Source organism: Cibotium barometz, chromosome 18 (genome assembly GCF_041138505.1).
Source record: "Cibotium barometz isolate CiBa-2024 chromosome 18, ASM4113850v1, whole genome shotgun sequence".
Lineage (NCBI taxonomy): Eukaryota > Viridiplantae > Streptophyta > Polypodiopsida > Cyatheales > Cibotiaceae > Cibotium > Cibotium barometz.
In genome coordinates, this window is record NC_141063.1 from 10,794,336 (window position 1) to 10,801,916 (window position 7,581).

Below are 7,581 nucleotides of genomic sequence, written 5' to 3' on the forward strand. Positions count from 1 at the left end.
ATATGTATTATTTTCTAAAAATTTTACCATAGCTTCGCTGCTATTATTGATAATTCTTAAATTTTTTTCTAAAGAATAAAAGCTTGTAAATATGAAAATATGATAGTAGTTCCTCTTTTATGCTTAAAATCAAACTATGAATTTAAATCATAATTTTAACCATAATCATAAACTTAATCATAATTATCCCACTAGATTAAGCTAATTCCATCATTTCTCTTTTTTGAAATTGATAGGATAATCTATTTCTCATTTAGAATCAATCAAAGTAGTTTTTAACTGCTTATAAATAATCTAAAAGAAATAACCATTATTTTGTTAACACAAAATCATAAAAATAACATTTTCTTAATCTCTAGCTTATCAAGCCTAGAGTTTACCTTTGAATTAAGAGACTATCATCGAGAAGCATCCTTTTTCACGGGATTTAGCCATAAAGATGGCTATTCTTTTAGAGAGAGAGAGATTTACTTAAAGAAAGCATTACAAATAAGCATAAAGATTAACTTTCTCTTAATTAAGTATTAAGACTTTAAGGAAAAGCTTGATTTGAATTAAAACAATCATTTAGAAGGCTTCTCAAGCTTGAGAGGGGTTGAGAGGAAGAAAGTTATTGAGAAAATTAAAAAAACCATAAATTTTAATTTTACCTCCAAGTGTGGCTTGATTCTCTAATTGCCAGTGAAGCCCCCAATGAATCAATTGGTCTACCAAGAGGAGAAGAGCAACTCCAAGAGTTGTTGTAGAGAGAGAGAGAGAGCTCCAAGCTCCTAAGAGAGAGAAAAATTTAAAGGATAATAGCAAATATAATTATTTTAATATAATATTAGCACGATATAGCTCCAATATTCAATTACAAATGACTGAGGGTATATTTATAGGTGAGGGAGGCAACTAACCAAGTCCAATTGGGTTCTAGAATTTTCTAGGTTCAGTTTGACTCAATTGGGACATGATTTGGATGAGTTTGCTCCCTTTTTTATTTGGTTTGATCTAGGAGAGAGGAGAGATAAAGAAATCACAATTTTTTTGAATTAAAAACCCTTCCACACATGTGAAAGAGGCGCCTATCTCAAGAGTCCCCCTTTCCTTACCAAGGTTTCAAAAATGCATCATTATTCTAAAATATCTTATTTTTTAGTAATATCTCATAATTTTTAATTAATAAACCTTATACTCAGTCAACTCTTCATCTTATGTGAGCATTTACTCATTTTTGGGTATTTTCTTTTATTCTTTTGGATTTGTCTCATCCCAACACTTGGATTAATCCAATTGGCCCATTGGAACCTTAATTAGACCATTATCCAAAAATTTCTGAAAATGAACACACTTAGGCTAAGGTCCCTTATACCATTTTCAATTAATTCCTAATGCACATTGGAAAGTTCATTTTGAACTTCTGTTTCAAGGGAATCCATTTTAGACACTAGGAGGATTTTTATATCCAAAGATATCTCAATTTTGGATTATCTCTCTCTACACATTTTCTCTCTCTAGGCCAAAACAGGGTAAAACAAGATCTTTCTTCTATTTCAGAGAGGGGAATAATTACAAGAACAAAAGGGGAGGTTCTTACACCTTTACACCTCAAAAGCTGGAGGGAGGAATCTTACATCCTACCCCACTTAAAAAAACGCAAGAAGTCCTCATCTCGTAGGTAGTGGAGTATAATCTCTTGCATCTTCTTCTTCTTCAATCACTTCCAACGTTACAGCCTTGGAAGTGGATGGACTATTTGGAAACATCTCTCTTTGACTTCCCCTATTCTGAGGCAGAGGTCTTGCATTACTTTGGATTGAAACTGAGGGTTGGTTAGAGAGTATACCTGTGGGATTTCCCTGATTTTGACGAAAGGAACCTGATTACTTTGGAAGGAAGGAGCTGGAGTCTGGAATCTTGGTCCGTGACTTCCCTACTCCGAAAACCTTGATCTAAAAGGAGTCGGCGGACAATCCATACTACGATGTCCAAATCCTTGACAGTTATAGCATTTCACTTCTTTGTTCAAGGGTGGAACTTTTGAAGTTGAATTCCAAGGGATTGAGTTCCGGGAAAAAGATATTTCTTCCATTCTGGAACTTCCCATATCTTGAGTTTGACCTTGTTGTCTTTTAGGCAGTGGAAAGTTGGAATCACCTTCCGGTGCTAGAAATCTTTTGTGATGAAAGATGATGGTGCTGGCTTTGGCGGGACCTTGACATCAAAGGCCTTGGCGAAATCCTTCGCCATCCACACTACTTCGGCCATGGAAACTGGCTTGGAATTCTTCACTAGGATATTCAAAGGTTCGTTCAGTCCTCGAATGAACCTGGCCATCAGCTGTTCTTCATCTAGTATGGTGGCGAGTACTTGAGGAGGAGAGCAAATGCTTGGTGATACACTTCAATAGTTCCGCTCCCCTGGGTTAACTCTAAGAATTCATTCATCTTGGTTTTTAAAAAGCCGGGAGGATAGAATCTCTTCCTTAGGTAAATCTTGAGATCTTCCCATGTCTGGATGTTTCGATCCAGATGGTTTGTCTCGCAGTGGTTTCTCCATGCCACTCTAGCTATTTCCACTATCTTCAGCCTTGCAAGAGGCATTTTACTCTTCTCGTTGTACCCGGTGACATCGAAGTATTCTTCCATTGCTTTTGATCCACTTCTCCACAGCCTCGCCCAAGTTTTTCCCTTCACCCTTGAAATGTCCAAGCTACGATCTATGAAGAGTTTTATGAACATCCAGGTAGAGCTCTTCCTCATCAAGTTGGGGCTTAACATTCCTACCACGACCTTGATCCATGATCCTATCAATACGAGAATTCTTGTTAAGTCCCCTTTTTTTCCATATTAACCAAGCCGCTCAGGTGAAAAGACCACTTTATTTATAATTCAAAACCGACTTTAAATCCAGCTAATTCTGGGATTCTTTATAGTTTGGTCAGGCCCCCCACAGAATCCCGGGATAAAGATCCCTTCTACAAGAAGAACATACAGAACTCATTACCAGAGAATAATTCATTCATATTCTTATCACAATAATGGTCCATCAAACCGAAAATTCCATGTGAACATTCCTCCACAGGAATTTCAGTTATGCAGGTTCTCAGATCCACTGGGTCAAAGGTCAAATAGCAATAATTTGTTAGCACAATCCACTAATCTCATAGTGATTTGCTGCAAGAGGCACAGTCGTTGATTCTTTTCCATAGAACAAGGGCTATCCAGGATTTACTTTATTTATCGTAACATTACAGAATTGAGTCTCATTTTAGGGATCCATCAGTCTAGCCTAACCCCATCCAATCCCATGGGTTAGCAACCACTATAGTGATAGTATCCATTTAGGAATTAGGTTATGTTTTGCCCTGGTTACCAGGGAAAAGAGTTCCTAGGCTCCCTAGCCGACGCTTCAAGCAAACTTCAAGATAGTCACACCACTTACACACCCAATATGAAATTGCTTGTTTCACAGATTCAGATGTTTTTAAAACAATCTTTTAATGAAACCATAGTATCACTGATCATAATCCTCCAAAATATCTAGCTTGAGTTCTAATTTGCAATCATTCCATTGGTGTACGTATGGCATCATTGTTAGTAAACCAGAACGCTCACCACCTATCCACTCAGGGGCGTTTTCAATAGTTCCTAGCTCATAGTATCCAAAAATATAATCACATTAAAAAAATCCAGATGGACTCTCCATTCAAGATCAGCAAGATCAACCAACATATCCATATAAAAGAGTCATGGACTCGTCCGTTTGAGGACTAGCAAGCTCGATCAACCGGATCCATACCCGAGTTCAGAAAACAACTCTAACTCCTTATTCCATTTTCTTCCCCGATGCACGTGTAGGTATCTTCGGTTACCCAGAGCCCCCGAGCACCGTATGGTTAGCACTCTCGAGGTCTTGCACAGGTCACCTAGCGCTTCACTCATAGGCCGCTTCCTTGGTCCCTCATCCACCGTACCGGAAGCTCACCATTTAAATCGAACCGAGGCTAGTCAAGACCTCGGCCGACCTTGCTACGCGAGACGTCCTCCATTTACTCTCCGTCAGTTGTTGCAACTTTATTACTTAGGTCTCCACGATCTCATTCACAAGATGGTCAAAAGGCTTTCCCAGCATTCTTGACATAAAACAGTCATTTAAAAATAGGTTTCATAAATAAAGTTTCTAAGGAACTCTCATCTTTCCACATTGTTCCACATCATTTCTCGTTATTCCACATTCGTCTACATCAATTGACATTGCTTATTCCGCATCCAGTCATATGTATTCCAATCGTCCTTTATCCATTCTCATCGAATCACATTGTATTACATCTCATCACATCTATCCACATCTATCCTCATCACATCATGTCACATCTATCCTCATCACATCACATCACATCACAACATATCCACATCACATCTCATCCATTCATCTCACATCACATCCATCTACATTCATTTAGATCCACATCACATCCACATATCATCACATCACGTTCACATTTATTTACATCACTTCATATCCATTCACATCTACCCAAGTCCACATCACATCACATCTCATTACATCACATTCACATCTCACCACATCCATCACACCCATTCACATCCCACATTCATTCAAATCTCGTCACATCCATCCTCATCTTATCACATCTCGTTCACATTCATATCCACATCCATTTACACCACATCACATCCCATCCACATCTCATCACATCCACATCCACATCCATTTACATCACATCACATTCACATCCACATCCATTTACATCACATCGCATCCCATCCATATCTCATCACATCCACATCCACATCCATTTACATCTCAACGACATCTCATCACATTCACATCCATATCCATTTACATCTCATCACATTCACAGCCACATCCATTACATCACATCACATCTCATCCACATCCACATCCACATCCATTTACATCACATCACATCCACATCCATTTACATCACATCACATCTTATCCATATCTCATCACATTCACATCCACATCCATTTACATCACATCACATCCCATCCACATCCATTTACATCGCATCACATCTCATCACATTCACTTTTAGTACTATTTTCTACTTTCGATACACCGATAGACTTTTCTAAGTTTCTGCCAATTGCTTGGCCTAGTTAAAGGTACTTTTTCTCCATGGATATTTTCATATTCTTTCTCAAATTTCTCAAGTGAAATATATTCAATATTCTTCTTTTTGAGTAAAAGATTCATGGGATTTACAAAAATCAATTCTACCCATATTTCCCAATAAAATTAATAATGCTCAAATTCCACTTTGGATAAATACTCATAATTTGAATTATGCCAAAAATTTCTCTTTTACCATTTAATTACTTGGATCTCAATTATCATGGGAATTCCTCTTTTTGCATAAAAATAAATTTACCAAAAATTTCTCTTTTACCATTTAATTACTTGGATCCCAAATATCATGGGAATTCCTCTTTTTGTATAAAAATAAATTTACCAAAATTTACACTTTTCTCATAATCCATTAATTATGTATAATTATTAAAAAAAAGTTCTCATGAGTATGATGAAAATCATTCTTTTTGCATAGGATGTCCAATCCTAGAATATGGTAGGAAGTCCTCTTTTAGCATTATGCATAAAAATAAGATAGGTATTATTTTTTAAAAATTTTACCATAGCTTCGCTCTGCTATTACTGATAATTCTCAAATTTCTTTCTAAATAATAAAAGCTTGTAATAAAAATATGATAGTAGTTCCTCTTTTATACTTAAAATCAAACTATGAATTTAAATCATAATTTTAACCATAATCATAGACTTAATTATGATTATCTCACTAGATTAAGCTAATTTCATTATTTCTCTTTTTCCAAATTGATAGGATAATCTATTTCTCATTTAGAATCAATCAAAGTAGTTTTTAACTACTTATAAATAATCTAAAAGAAATTACCATTATTTTGTTTAACACAAAATCATAAAAATACCATTTTCTTGATCTCTAGCTTATCAAGCCTAGAGTTTAGCTTTGAATTAAGAGACTATCATTGAGAAGTATCCTTTTTCAAGGGATTTAGCCATAAATATGGCTATTCTTTTAGAGAGAGATATTTACTTAAAGAAAGCATTACAAATAAGCATAAAGATTAACTTTCTCTTAATTAAGCATTAAGACTTTAAGGGAAAGCTTGATTTGAATTAAAACAATCATTTAGAAATTTTCTCAAGCTTGAGAGGGGTTGAGAAGAAGAAAGTTATTGAGAAAATTGAAAAAATAACCATAAATTTTAATTTTACCTCTAAGTTTGGCTTGATTCTCTAATTGTATAGTGAAGCCCCCAACGAATCAATTGGTCCACCAAGAGGAGAAGAGAAACTCCAAGAGTTGTTGTAGAGAGAGAGAGCTCCAAGCTCCCAAGAGAGAGGAAAATTTAAAGGATAATAGAAAATATGATTATTTTAATATAATACTAGCATGGTATAGCTCCAATATTCAATTACAAATGACTGAGGATCTATTTATAGGTGAGAGAGGCGACTAACCAAGTCCAATTGGGTTCTAGAATTTTCCAGGTTTAGTTTGACTCAATTGGGACAAGATTTCGACCAGTTTGGCTCCCTTTTTTATTTGGTTTGATCTAGGAGAGAGGAGAGATAAAAATATCACAATGTTTTTGAATTAAAAACCCTTCCACACATGTGAAAGAGGCACCTACCTCAAGAGTCCCCCTTTCCTTACCAAGGTGTCAAAAATGCATCATTATTCTAAAATATCTCATTTTTTTTAGTAATATCTCATAATTTTTAACTAATAAACCTTGTACTCAGTCACTCTTCATCTATGTGAGCATTTACTCATTTTTGGATTTTTTTTTATTCTTTTGGATTTATCTCATCCCAACACTTGGATTAATCCAATTGGCCCATTGGAACCTTACTTGGATCATAATCCAAAAATTTCTGAAAATGTAGACTCTTAGGCTAAGGTACCTTATACCATTTTCAATTAATTCCTAATGCACATTATAAATTTCATTTTGAACTTTTGTTTCAAGGGAATCCATTTTAGACACTAGGAGGATTTTTATATCCAAAGATATCTTAATTTTGGATTATCTCTCTCTAGATGTTTTCTCTCTCTAGGCCAAAACAGGGTAAAACAAGATCTTTCTTCTATTTTAGAGAGGGGAATAATTACAAGAACAGAAGGGGAGGTTCTTACACCTTTACACCTCAAAAGCTGGAGGGAGGAATCTTACAACTCTTAACTGGCAATCTTTTACATTCCCATCTAAATTAAACTGAATACGGTCTGTCTCATGGTGTGTAAAAAGAATCTTCCTACTGGCCAATTCTCCTTGCATAGGTTTCCCTGTTTTCTGATCTAGGACTAACTTACGCAAACATTCTGGGGAAATAAAAGAATGTGTACTGCTTGAATCGATTAAAAACTTAAAGTGCTTACCCTTGTGCTTTGCTAGGGTGTGAATGACCGAGAACTGACGATTCTGCCCTTGATGTTCAATGGCGGCATAAATCTATCCTCTTTCTTCCTCCACTACATTAGCTATTGTGGCGGCTCTGGCTGTT